The 13,925-nt window shown below is 40.6% G+C and overlaps 1 pseudogene; it reads left to right on the forward strand.

Annotated features, from left to right (window-relative positions):
• The first annotated feature begins 3,577 nt into the window (after positions 1 to 3,577).
• LOC137333413 (chymotrypsin-like protease CTRL-1) lies at positions 3,578 to 13,258 on the forward strand (annotated as a pseudogene).
• Positions 13,259 to 13,925: the final 667 nt, after the last annotated feature.

Here is a 13,925-nt window from a genome sequence, read left to right on the forward strand (position 1 = left end):
TGTGGGAGGGTACAGCGAGAGTCATGATGCTTAGTTGGGACAGGCTTGATGGACCAGCATTCCTGTCCATATGTAGGTTTATATTCAAAAATAACATTGAAAAAAACTTCCCACTCCAGCAGGAGGTAACTGTTTCTCCTTGTGTAGGACTTTCAGCCCTTTTTGCCTCCGGAAAACAATATAGATGTTTGAAACTAGCCCTGGGTGCAAGATGCTTCTGAAACTAGGAGCTGGGATAACTCCCCCGCCAATAAAACTGATAGGTAACATAACCCTATCATCCCCACAGTGGGTAGGGGAGGTTACCTCCTAGTGGCGACGCATCAGTCTCCTCAACACCTGACTGAGCAGGATTGCACCCAGGACACCAATGATCTCATTAAACAATGACAAGCACAGGCTTAAGAGGGACAGTGCCACACCATCCGTTCCAGCTAAAAGCAGCTGACATGCCCTCACTTGGTTTCACTACCAATCAAGCAGAAAGGGAAGATCCTTGTTGAGGAAAAACAAATGATATATAGTCTGGGTGAATATGCATAAAACGATTTTGTCAATCTGCAACCTTCATCCAATTCTCTCGGTCGTTCCCAAAATTGCTCCAGTGAATCACAGAAGTGAGGTGCCCCTCAGGTCTAGCGGGAGATAGCTCCACATACTGCAGATCTGCATCATGCAGCAGCTATCTAGATGCTTAAGTAAATCAGAGGATGGGTCTGGGGAAAATAAAAGTGCTTGTTCATCCCCAGCTGTAATCGACTTAAAGTTGCAAGAGGAAATTAGGATTATTTTTATGTCCCTGAATCAGAGCAGATGAGCTAGCGTTACAACTGTTTTTTCTGCCACTCCTGACCTCATGGCTTGGATACTAAGTAGCCTGCCCAATTCCAGCAGGCCAGTGTGGTGTTTCCATTAGAGAAAGCCCCAGGTAATTTAAAAATACAACAACTATATTATTCCCTTCAGTTTCTTGTAGAAGGCCCACAACATAGTCCCTAGAGCATCAGTTTTCATTGTATGGAATTTAGGCTATTTTTGTTTCCTGCAACAATCAAAATTTTTATGTGTTTAAAATTCACTGCTCTGTATCTTCAGCTCCTCATAAAACCAATGTTATGCAATCATTTATCTTGCTCGCCATCTTCTCCACATGTTGCAAGAGAGTGAAAAATATCTTGTACCATTTCTTTAATCTCCACGATATGCTGGTCCTTATCATTATTCACATGTGATTCATGGCCTCCTGCGCTTCAGAATTGTTACCATTAGAATTGTACCTCAGTTGTGCACATTCTTGAAGTGAAACCTCATCGGGAAAGTTTTTAACAGGCAGGTAGGAACTTGATCAGGTTAGAGTTGGATTAGAAGGAGCTGCACTCTACACCACCCAGCATCACTTGTTCTATTTCCCCAAACTGCATTGCAAAACAAAAAGAGCAGGAATACCACTCCCTGCTGTCCTGCAGCAAACACTGGATGAAGTTCTGCTATTTAAACCTTCCTGGTGCTATAAGCAGAGAATGTGTGATGTGGTTCAACTAAAAGTGGATTTGCTTGGTAATCAACTGAAGATTCCCCTGTGTATTGGTTATTATTTGTGATGGAGTCAGTTTGTGTACCCACTGAAAATGAAGAACTTGAATCATTTTCTCCACGACGTTTACAATGGGAGCTGTGTTTACCTCCGCCCACCATCAGCAAAAGACAGTTAGCAAAAAGGGATTCCAGTCATCGAGATCCACAACCCTTCAGCAAACAATAATGGAAAATTAAATTACCCTTTTCTTCATTTAACAAAAGAACTTGTTTATTGCCCCTTTATTCCACACGACAAATGTATAATCTAATGTTGTATTCTTCTGTACATTACATCTTCATTAAATGCTATAACTAACTGCCAGCAACAGAATTACTCATGACTAAACTACAGCCTCAGGCTATAAGCCCACACTCCACTAGAGACTCTTTGACATATCACGAGAACCTAGCCTCAGACACCAATATGTGCACAGAATTGCAGCACATCACTATAGTATTTACTCACAAACCCCATCGAAAACTTCATGGACCCAACCCCTCCTAAATGCTAAATGCACTGTCCAGTATGATACTAAACCACACAGACCAGGAAGCACCCAGGTACAGTCCTTGGTCTTCGCTGAGTTAACTTTTTCTACATTTGGCCTCAGCACTACTGGGTTAGAGAGGGTGGAAATGACCTAGAATTCCCTCTCCTGCTCACTCTCCAGTGACTCCCACGAGAATGTCCATATCTGTGGACCTGAAGAGAGGACAGTATCAGGTTCGGATGTGATGCCCCCCACTGTCAAATAGCATGCTGACATGCACTGTCTAGGATCACACATGAAGAATGACAGTCTGAATAAGATGCTGGAGATCTGCTGGTACTTAAGCATAAGTCAGCACATTCAGAAAAGAATGGGAGAAAAACTGAATGGAGACAGAAGTGTTCTGAAAAACCTCATAGACCCGATTAGATATAACACATTTGCACTTTATCATGTGTGTCATGTGCTTGGGTCCTCTTGACTCTAATGTGTGTCCCATTGGGTTGCACATTGGAACCTCTGTGTACATCAAGCTATACAAAATTCATAAGAATGGATATCCTTGGAAAACAGATACTTTGTATTAATATTTTAAGAACATAGGAACTGGAGTAGGCCATTCAGCCCCTTGAGCCTATTCCGCCTTTCAATTAGATCATGGCTGAGCTGTACCTTAACTCCATCTACCTGCCTTGGTTCCATATCCCTCGATACCCTTACCTAACAAAAATGTATCTATCTCAGTTTTGAAATTTTCAATTGACCTAGCCTCAACAGCTTTTTGGGGAGAGGGTTCCCGATTTTCACTACCCTTTGTGTGAAGAAGTGTTTCCTGACATCACCCCTGAATGACCTAGCTCTAATTTTAAGGTTATGCTCCCTTGTTCTAGATTCCCCCACCAGCGGAAGTAATTTCTCTCTATCCACCCTATAAAATGCTTTACTCAGCTTAAACATCTCAATTAGATCACCCCTTAATCTTCTATACTCGAGGGAATACAAGCCTACTCTATGCAACCTGTCCTCATAATTTAACCCTCTAAGCCCCGGTATCATTCTGGTGAATCTGGGCTGCACTCCCTCCAAAGCTAATATGTCCATCCTGAGGTGCGGTGCCCGGAACTGTACACAGTACTCCAGATGAGGTCTAACCAGAGCTCTATGCAACTACAGCATAACTTCCACCCCTTTGTATTCCAGCCTTCTTGAGATGAAGGCTAACTTTCCATTAGCCTTTTAAATTATTTTTTATACCTGTCCACTAGCTTTTAGTGATTTCTGTACATGGACCCCTAAATCTCTTTGCTCCTCCACAGTTCCTAGCTTCTCACCATTTAGAAAATACTCTGATCTACCTTTCTTAGGTCCAAAATGGATGACCTCACTTCCCCACATTGAACTCCATCTGCCACGGTTTTGCCCATTCACTTAATCCATCACTGTCCCTTTGCAACTTTTTGCTCCGATCTACAATACTTACTGTGCCAATACAGTAAACATATGTACCCATGCGTGGGAAAAATAAAGGCAATTTTCCAGGTAAATTTTAGTTGCTGCTTCATAAAATATATCTAATGTTTGTCAAATGCACCTTGTTTAAGCATTAAGCGAGTTTTATCACAAATAATAATCTTTGTGCCCTTGCTCGGCGTAATTAATAGTGGGAAAATGAGAGCCCTTTTTATCATCCCCAGCACAGCTTTTCTGTATTTGGTGCAGATCCTTTAGCAGCTGCTTGACACTGATAAAGTGTTTTATTTTATTGAATTATGTACCTATAGGGCAAACAGCTCTCTGCACCCCCCATATATCAACTGGTGAAGTCTTTCATTCAGGGGAAAACAATCATGTGTAATCCCACCCAGAAAAAGCACCTGTATCAGTAATAGCCGATTTAGCCATGAAGGAGTTACCACAGTAACAACAGTTAATGGGAAATTTCCCAGCAACTGCAATCAGTCTACAGTCTCCTCTAAGAACATTCCAGTGCAAAAGAATTGTGAATATATATACATTTACATTAAGACACTGCCATGAAAAATAACATTCCAGATGTATATTCATAGAAAAATAGCGAATCATGAAATAAAATTCCAGAACAGCAGAGACAGAACCACAACTGCCAATACTTAGACTTATGGGCAGTCTGCAAAATGGAAAGAAACAAGCAATTCCCAAATGTTGTTAAAAGACTACAAAGGGGGTTATGTGCCTTCTCCATTCTGGAGGATAATGACCAGTGCACTGTACATTTTCCAATCTCAGCACAGGTTTCCTACACTTCAAAAGTACTTAATTGATTGTAAAGTGCTTTGGGACGTCCTGAAGTCGTGAAAGGCACTATAGAAATGCAAGTCTTTTTTCTTTCTTTCTTTCAGGTGGATCGTATCAGCCCCTGGTGTTATTCTTGCCAATTCTGACACATCATCTAGCTACAGTCTTCTTCAAAAGCAAAATACTGCGGATCCTGGAAATCTGAAATAAAAATAGAAAATGCTGGAGAAGCTCAGCAAGTCAGGCAGCATCTGTGGAGAAAGAAAGAGAAGTTAACGTTTCAGGCCGAACGGTTAACGGTTCTGACGAAAGGTCATCGACCTGAAATGTTAAATGTTTCTTTCTCCACAGATGTTGCCTGACCTGCTGAGCTTCTCCAGCATTTTCTGTTTTTATTATGATCTTCTTCACCTGACTCTTGTTCTGTTACCATCAACTTTCCCAGGCAGTAACAACCCCAACTACTTTCCTTCTAATGCCAGAATAATATGCCGCATTGTATCATTTTTTTCATTATAATTAGTCTCATCGTTTATTTCTTGTGCTATTTGTACTCTCATTAGTAATTCTTCTTTTCCAACTAATTATCAATATCATCTGTAACATCATATAGGTAATGCAGTAGCTCCACTTTTATGAAGTGCAAGGATCAATTTAGGATTAGACTGTGTGGGCCTTTGTTTAATTTATTTATTACTTTTAATTGCTGTAGATTCCCAAAACTGCATTAAATGGGATCAAAAATGTCAGATGAGCATTCTATCCCATCACTGCACATAACTGACATTTTTTAATCTCTACATTTTAATAATTCCACAGGTTTCTGTCGTGCGACAGTGAGAATGATGCAGGTCAAAGGAAATAAAGTCCCAGGGAGGACATTATGCTGCATTGTTTGTCACTGTGTGCAATGCCAATCAGTCCAGTCTCAAAAGATTAGAGAGAGAGAGAAACCTTAACAGCATTTGCCTATTTGTCCTCTCAGCTACACATGGCACAGGATGGGAGAGAGGTTAAAATGGGGGAAATTTATAGAGAGAGAAAAAACAACAACAAAGGAGGAGAGGGAGGTGGAGAGGCAGAGGGATTTAGGGAAGGAATTCCAGAGCTTAAGGCCTAGGCGGCAGAAGGCACGGTCACCAGTATGGGACAAAAAGAGGGGAGATGCACTAAAAACCAGGATCAGAGGAACAGAGAGTTCGGGGATTGTAGGGCTGGAAGAAGTTATAGAAAATTGGAAGGGCAAGACCATGAAGGGAATTGAACATGAGGATGAGAGTTTTAAATTTGAGGCGTTGAGGGACCAGGTGCCAATTTAGGTCAACAAGCACAGGGGTGATGGGTGAGCAGGACTTGTTGTGGGATAGGATGTGGGCAACAGCTTTGAATGAGCTGAAGTTTATGGAGGGTGGAAAATGGGAGGCCAAATGGTATAAACAAGTCTGGAGGTGACAAAAGCTTGGATGAGGGTCTCAATGGCAGACGGGATGAGATATAAGAACATAAGAACATAAGAAATAAGAGCAGGAGTAGGCCTTACAGCCCCTCGAGCCTGCTCCACCATTCAATCAGATCATGGCTGATCTTCGACCTCAACTCCAATTTCCTGCCCGATCCCCATATCCCTTCATTCCCCTCGAGTCCAAAAATCTATCAATCACAGCCTTGAATATACTCAACAACTCAGCATCCACAGCCCTCTGGGGTAGAGAATTCCAAAGATTCACAACCCTCCGAGTGAAGAAATGCCTCCTCATCTCAGTTTTAAACGGCCGACCCCTTATCCTGCGACTATGCCCACCAGTTCTAGACTCTCCAGCCAGGGGAAACAACCTCTCAGTCTCTACCATGTCAAGTCCCCTCAGAATCTTATATGTTCCAATGAGATCATCTCTCATTCTTCTAAACTCCAGAGAGTATAGGCCCATTCTACTCAACCTCTCTTCAAAGGACAACTCTCTCATCCTAGGAATTAATCTCGTGAACCTTTGTTGCACCACCTCTAAGGCAAGTAAATCCTTCCTTAGATAAGGCGACCAAAACTGTATGCTGTACTCCAGGTGAGGTCTCACCAAAGCTCTGTACAATTGTGGTAAAGTTTCCTTACTCTTGTACTCCAACCCCCTTGCAATAAAGGCCAAAATGCCATTTGCCTCCCTAATTGTCTTATGTACCTGCATGCTAACTTTTTGTATTTCTTGTACTGGGACACCCAAGCCTCTCTGAACACCAACATTTAATAGTTTCTTACCATTTAAAAAATATTCTGATTTTCTATTGTTCCTACCAAAGTGAATAACCTCACATTTCCCCACATTATACTTCATCTGCCATCTTCTTGCTCACTCACTTAACCTGTCCATATCCTTTTGCAGACTCGTTGTGTCCTCCTCACAGCTTAATTTCCCACCTAGCTTTGTATCGTCAGCAAACTTGGATACATTACACTCGGTCCCTTCATCCAATCATTAATATAGATTGTAAATAGCCGAGGCCCAAGCACCAATCCTTGCAGCACCCCTCTAGTTACAGCCTACCAACCTGATAATGACCAGTTTATCCCTACTCTCTGTTTTCTGTCCATTAACCAATCCTCTATCCATGCTAATATGTTACCCTCAACCCCATGAGCCCTTATCTTGTGTAACAACCTTTCATGTGGCACCTTATCGAATGCCTTTTGAAAATCCAAATATACTACATCCACTGGTTCCCCTTTATCTACCCTGTTAGCTACATCCTCAAAAAACTCTAATGGGGCAAGGGCAGGTGATGTTTTGGAGGTGCAGGTAGGCAATAAAAAAGAATGATTGCATGTGGGAGATGCATTGAAAATTATTTCTTTAACCATCTGCTTTCAGAGATTACAACTGCAGTTCAAGAATAAGTAAATAAAAATGACAAATCTTGACAGACAGTATGCTTATTTTCCCACTTGAACCAGAAAAGTATTTTGATCAAAGCGTTAAGACTAAACAAAAGTGCCCAACGTACATTTGTTTTCTTACAAGTAATCTACTTCCATGGTCATTGTTTAATTGGTGAATTAATATTCCTTATCAGTTACAGATATGGCTGACAGCTACAAAAAATATATATAAGGCAGCTAGCCTGAACAAACAATAACCAAACAAGAAAGGCAAGCATGGCTCTCTTCTGGATCATCTGTCTCTCTATCACCGCAGCAACCACTGGTGACAGTTACAACAAAATTATTTGATCCTTTACGTTAAAACATTAACAAAGGATTGTTTTTAACTGAAATACCATGAAGAAAAATATCCTAGAAATAACGCTGTCAAATATGTACAATAAACGTTTGACTTTTTATGTGATGTAATAGCTATTTTTTTACATGAAATGTATGTTAATCTTAAAAATAATTCTTGGTTTTAACAACTTTGGTTGAATTTTGTAGAACTGCCAGAACATTTTTAATTTGAAGCATACTCAAACTAAACTTCTATTGCATTGGTCAATATTGCTGCATTCCACAAACTCACAGGAAACTCAGTAGAAACTAAGTGCAATCTTGTAGTCTTCTTCCTAATTAAAAAGACAAACATTGACGTTCAGTCCTTTTATAAAGTGCCGAAAGGGGTAATAAAAACATTTTTAGCTATTGATAAAATGTGTTTACTTTACAGTTGCATCAGTCATTCCCATCGAAAATTATGTTTCCAGAATTGTCAATGGACAGTATGCTAAACCAGGATCCTGGCCATGGCAGGTTTCTCTGCAGGTAATATTAGTTTATAATATTACTGTATTATAACTTGTAATGTTCTATTTAAGGACATAAGAACTAGGAGCAGGAGTAGGCCATACGGCCCCTCGAGCCTGCTCCACCATTCAATCACATGGCTGATCTTCAACCTCAACTCTACTTTCCTTCCCAATCCCCATATCGCTTGATTCCCCTAGAGTCTAAAAATTATTCTATCTCAGCCTTGAATATACTCAACGACTCAGCATCCACAGCCCTCTGGGGTAGAGAATTCCAAAGATTCACAACCCTCTGAGTGAAGAAATTCCTCCTCATCTCCGTCTTAAAAGGCCGACCCCTTATCCTGAGACAATGCCCCTAGTTCTAGACTCTCCAGCCAGGGGAAACAGCCTCTCAGCATCTACCCTGACAAGCACCCTCAGAATCTTATATGTTTCAATGAGATCACCTCTCATTCTTCTAAACTCCAGAGAGTATAGGCTCATTCTACTCAACCTCTCCTCATAGGACAACCCTCTCATCCCAGGATTTAAATCTCTGACAGCCATATATTTAGTAACATAAAATCGTGATTTTCTTTTAAACTTACCTTTTTGGTAGTAGCTGCCACAGGCCCTTTAAGGACCATTGGTTTGGCAGCTTCAAGCGCCAGAGAAAACTGACCACAGCATGCAAGGCACATGGTGCTGTCAAACTAGAAGGCAAATCTGTATCTGGTCCCGCATTAAAGGAATTAATTGACATTGTGATAGAGCACATTTCACCATAAACATAACTTCAATCTTCTTTCATCAGATTTATTTCCTGACTGGGGAGCACATTGTGCTGGAACACTATTCACTTCTTGGAACTAAGTTTGATTCTGCCCTATTGATTTTGCTCTATCTATCTCACACATTGGGTGCAAGAAAATGTCTGGAGAGTCCCAATTTAGACTAATTGGATGTCAGCTCACAGCACAAAACTATCCTTAAATTTACCAATTTAGCAAAAGGGGCCCTAAACGGGCATTAGGTCCTCCATTTGCATAGGCAATGGACCTAATGCTCGTTACAGGCAGGCGCCCAGGACGACTAAGGGGCACCCTAACCAATATGGCGACCAACACACTTCCTGTATGTTTTGTTCGCATGCGATCGGTGACAAAAATTGGTAGGTTGTGGACCCATTTTGCACCCGAGCAACAGGCAAAGGGAGGTCCAAATTTTCCCCCCTTGTATCTAATGTACATTTAAACTTTACACACTTCCTCTGATTAAAACGTTGTCTCTATGAACCCTTCCTCACAGGACACTTACAGCCGTCATTTCTGCGGTGGCTCTCTAATAAATCAGAACTGGGTTATCACTGCTGCCCACTGCAATTTTAAGTAAGTATTTGATAACAGGTCATCACATTTAAATTGCAGAAATGTAACCAGAAGGCAAACAGGCTAAAGGCCCCACATTAAAGGAATTAATTGACATTGTGATAGAGCACATTTCACCATAAACATAACTTCAATCTTCTTTCATCAGATTTATTTCCTGACTGGGGAGCACATTGTGCTGGAACACTATTCACTTCTTGGAACTAAGTTTGATTCTGCCCTATTGATTTTGCCCTATCTATCTCACACATTGGGTGCAAGAAAATGTCTGGAGAGTCCCAATTTAATCTTATTGGATGTCAGCTCACAGCACAAAACTATCCTTAAATTTACCTTAACCTGTGGTTACAACCTCACTTGGAAGGCCTATGAGGTTGTTGAATATTACAAATATTGGCACAATAGGGAATGCTCACACTAAAGCTGACATTTAAAGAGTTTAAGGCACCTCTTTCCAGTGAATAGGGATGAGTGCAGATTGACGGTGGCAGCTTCAATATCATCTCTGGTATATGTCAACATCCAGAAAAGGTATGAATGAGTGAACCACTCCCCTGCATGTTCTAAGAGGTATGAGTAATCCAGAAGGAGCACTGAGTTCCATCTGGCCTATGGTACATCTAATCTATGATAATTCAATACTGTGACTGAGCAGAAGGTGGGGGAAATAAACACTGTCATACACATTAACGAGTGTAAGTCTCCCCACCCATCACCAGTGGCATACAGTAAGTTCACACAAATCATCCAACCTTGAAGGCTGGGCTCACAACAAAGAGTAAAATGCCACCTTGCACCGTAGGAAGGAGTACGTCACCAGAGCTGACTGGTTAGACTGATACCATTGAGAGCTACCATTTAATTTAGCATCTTTCCGTCTCCGGATTATTCCAATATTTGTAAATTAAAGTGTTTCCATGTAAAGCACATGGAGCTTGATCTATTGCAGTAATAGGAAGATTTCCAATCCTTTTATTTAGTGTCAAGTACAAGTGTCAAGACTTCACCGCACATTAACATTTCAAATGATTTTTTTGTAACAGCCCTAGGTATCATCGTGTTGTCCTTGGAGAGTTTGATATGTATTCCTCAGCGGAACCAATTCAAATCAAAAATGTTTTTCAGGTATGTACCACACTGATACATTACAGTGTGCAATATTATATCCTAATACATTTATCGAATAAAGAAGTTTCCAAATGCAGATTTCTTACAATGATCCTTTGCAAAGAAAAGGACTTTCCAGAGCTTACACCCACAAGAGTTGTGTAATAGGGAACTTTGTAGAAGTGGAATGATGTTGACTAAATATAGCTTTTAAGATATATTCTCTTAGCCTTTGAATCACGTGTACCTGCAGGGAATTCTGCTCTCTTTGTGCCACTCATTCTTTCAACATTTACCTCACACACAACGTTCACCTCACGTTTACCACATTATTACAGCGGTAATGTCACTGAGATTTTAAGGATAGTTCTGTATTTTTCAGTTTTCTCCCCTTTCTTTTGCCCGCAACATTTTTTAGGTTGAAAGGAAGGATCAGGATTTGGTGGAACTCAGGGCAGCATAAGCTTTATCTCGATGTGTAGGTTTATATATAAACAGTTCAGTGAATTTGATTTTAATGATTGAAGTTGAGACAGTTTTACATTTATAGATGAACACATTCTTAAGACTGAATGTTTTTATGTACTTCACAATCCATAACCCACCTTCACATCATCTCAGTCCCAACTATGACTTTCACCAGATACTCATGGATGAGGAGCACCATTTGGCCCATCCGGAACAACCCTACACTTCCCCATTGCTGCATTTAATTGTTTCTTAAATGATTCCAGGGTGTTCACCTCCCCCACTCTGCTCAGGGGCTCATTCCAAGTATCGATCACTCTCTGTGTGGAGGACCCTCTTGACTGTGGTCCTAAATTTACCTTTTACTAGTTTGAACCATCCCCTTGATCTACTCCCACAGTTTACTTTGAAATATTATTTTGAATTAAACTTTTCCATCCCATTTACTATCTTATATACCTCTATAAGGTCACCTCCCAGGTGCTTTCTTTCCAGGCTGAAAAACTCAAGTCTCTCCAGTCTTTTCTCATAACTCAGACCCCTGACACCAGTGATACCCTTGTTGCTCTTCTTTATGCTGCCTCCAGGGCTTTAATGTCTCCCTTGATTTTTGGCGACCAGAACTGGACACAGTGTTCAAGGTGTAGTTTGATCAGAGCACTGTACAGTTTGATCACGACTTCCTGTGTCTTACATTCCAATGTTTTGGCTATTGGCTTTGTTGATTGTAGCTCTGCATTGATTAAACATGTTGGGCGTTGAGTCTATTAAGTATTTTAAGTCTCTTTCAACTTTATCCTTAGCTATTTTAACACCATTCATGAAGAATGTGGACTGAATAAGTGACATTTTACACCTTTGTCTCAGGTCATAACCCATCCTTATTGGAACCCCCATAACATGAACTATGACTGTGCTCTGCTCTGACTCTCTTCCCCGGCCAATATCAATAGCTACATCTCTCCGGTCAGACTTGCTGCTTCTAATGCGTACATTCCAGGAGGCACAATCTGTATTACTACCGGATGGGGAAGGACTGTACCTGGAGGCTGTAAGAACCTTCCAAAGCACTTCTCCAAAGTAATTTTGTGTACATTCAGACAGATCTACCTACAGTTCTTCATTATAATCTTTGCTTCCCTCATTTATTTCCACTAAGCCACTACTACCAAGCTGATGCAAACCAATATTCCCATTATTGATCCAAAAACCTGTCACCAGTACTGGGGGAATCAAATCAGCGATATAATGATTTGTGCCGGTGCTTCTGGATCCTCCTCTTGCCAGGTAGGCAGTGCGAAAAACATTCAAAAAAGTTTAAGGGCCTGAGCAGGCTTCTTCCATTGTGAGGTCTGCAATATACTGATGGTTTTAAATAACAACGTTTCAAGTCACTTTTAATTTTGATTAAGAATAAATGGCAGTAAGTTGAAATAAATCATGTCTTATAATATCTGTCCAGATGGTCATTTCTTTTTATCATTCTGTGCAATAAACCTAGATGTAACTGGTAGTGGCTGATACGAGTTGCATTTTGTTATTTAGTTGAGTTATGGGATGGCCATCCCTGTGAATTCCATAACATAACTGGCATCAATGATTTCATTTCATGTCAGTGGAATGGATCAGCTGATTTCAGTTGGGATTTCAAGCCAGAATGGATTTGAAATCCCATCACCAATAGTAATCTACCTGTACAATGGTACGGGTACAAGCAGCAGCATCACTGAAAATTCATGGTGATAGAATAATACAAACCTCGTAACTAACTCACTAACTAGTACTTTTAAAAAAAATTGTTACTAATTCCATCAATTATCAGTTAGTTTATAATTGCAGTATTAATTGACTGTTAGCAAAACAATAATATGACAGCAATACAATATGCTCTTAATCTAATTGTCACAATATGCTATTTAATCCTTTGCAATGGGAGTTCTGGGAATTTCCATTACTTTCAATGGGAATGTACTGCTGCATTTGCCTTTTGAAGTGAAGATGGATTCAGTCAGAAGGTTTTGCAGTGATGCCTATTTAATTTTGGTTACACAATGAAATGATAGGGTTTTCTTTTTTCCATTCCAGGGTGATTCTGGTGGCCCTCTTGTTTGTTATGGGAATACCGGCTGGAACCTGGTTGGCATTGTTTCCTGGGGATCGGTAAACTGTGATGTATACAGACCTGCAGTTTACGCCCGTGTTTCCAAATTGCGCTCATTTATTGATCAGTACATTAATTACTAATGAGCTTGGCCAACCTGTGACATGTCAAGTTAATAAAATAATAAACTATGTGTCCACATTCAGTTTTCCTCTTCTTTCATCATTATAATTTGCACTGAGTGACTGCATTAACATCAGTTCCAAATATTGAGCTGATCTGATCAGAATCAGAGCATACTCTGGAGCCATAAACAAATTAGCATGGATTTTCCAACCGGTAATGCCTGAATTTCAGGCATAAAGTCAGCAATACCAATTGGAAAAGGGGGGTGGAGATCTGTAACACTGGATCTTGACCCATTTTGCACATCAGCTATATTTCTGGTTCTGGGTGAAGCGTCAAAATTGAAATGAAGTCCCCCATTTAGATGGCAATGTCATTTTCCAGCGTTCCTGTCCACATAGTGCTGATTCACGTTCCCACCCGTTCGAAGTGGGAATCAGGGTTGCTAGGCATATGTGTGGATTTTAAGAGCCCAGCCTGAAGATTGCTAGGAGCATTTTATAGAATCATAAAGCACAGAAGGAGGCCATTCAGCCCATCGTGTTTCTGCTGGGTCTTTGAAAGAGCTATCCAATTAATCCCACTCCCTGCTCCTTCCCATCGCCCTGCAAATTTTTCCTTTTCAAGTATATATCCAATTCCCTTTTGAAAGTTACTAGTAAATCTGCTTCCACCATCCTTTCA

The sequence above is a fragment of the Heptranchias perlo genome, chromosome 16 (genome assembly GCF_035084215.1).
Source record: "Heptranchias perlo isolate sHepPer1 chromosome 16, sHepPer1.hap1, whole genome shotgun sequence".
NCBI classification, from domain to species: domain Eukaryota; kingdom Metazoa; phylum Chordata; class Chondrichthyes; order Hexanchiformes; family Hexanchidae; genus Heptranchias; species Heptranchias perlo.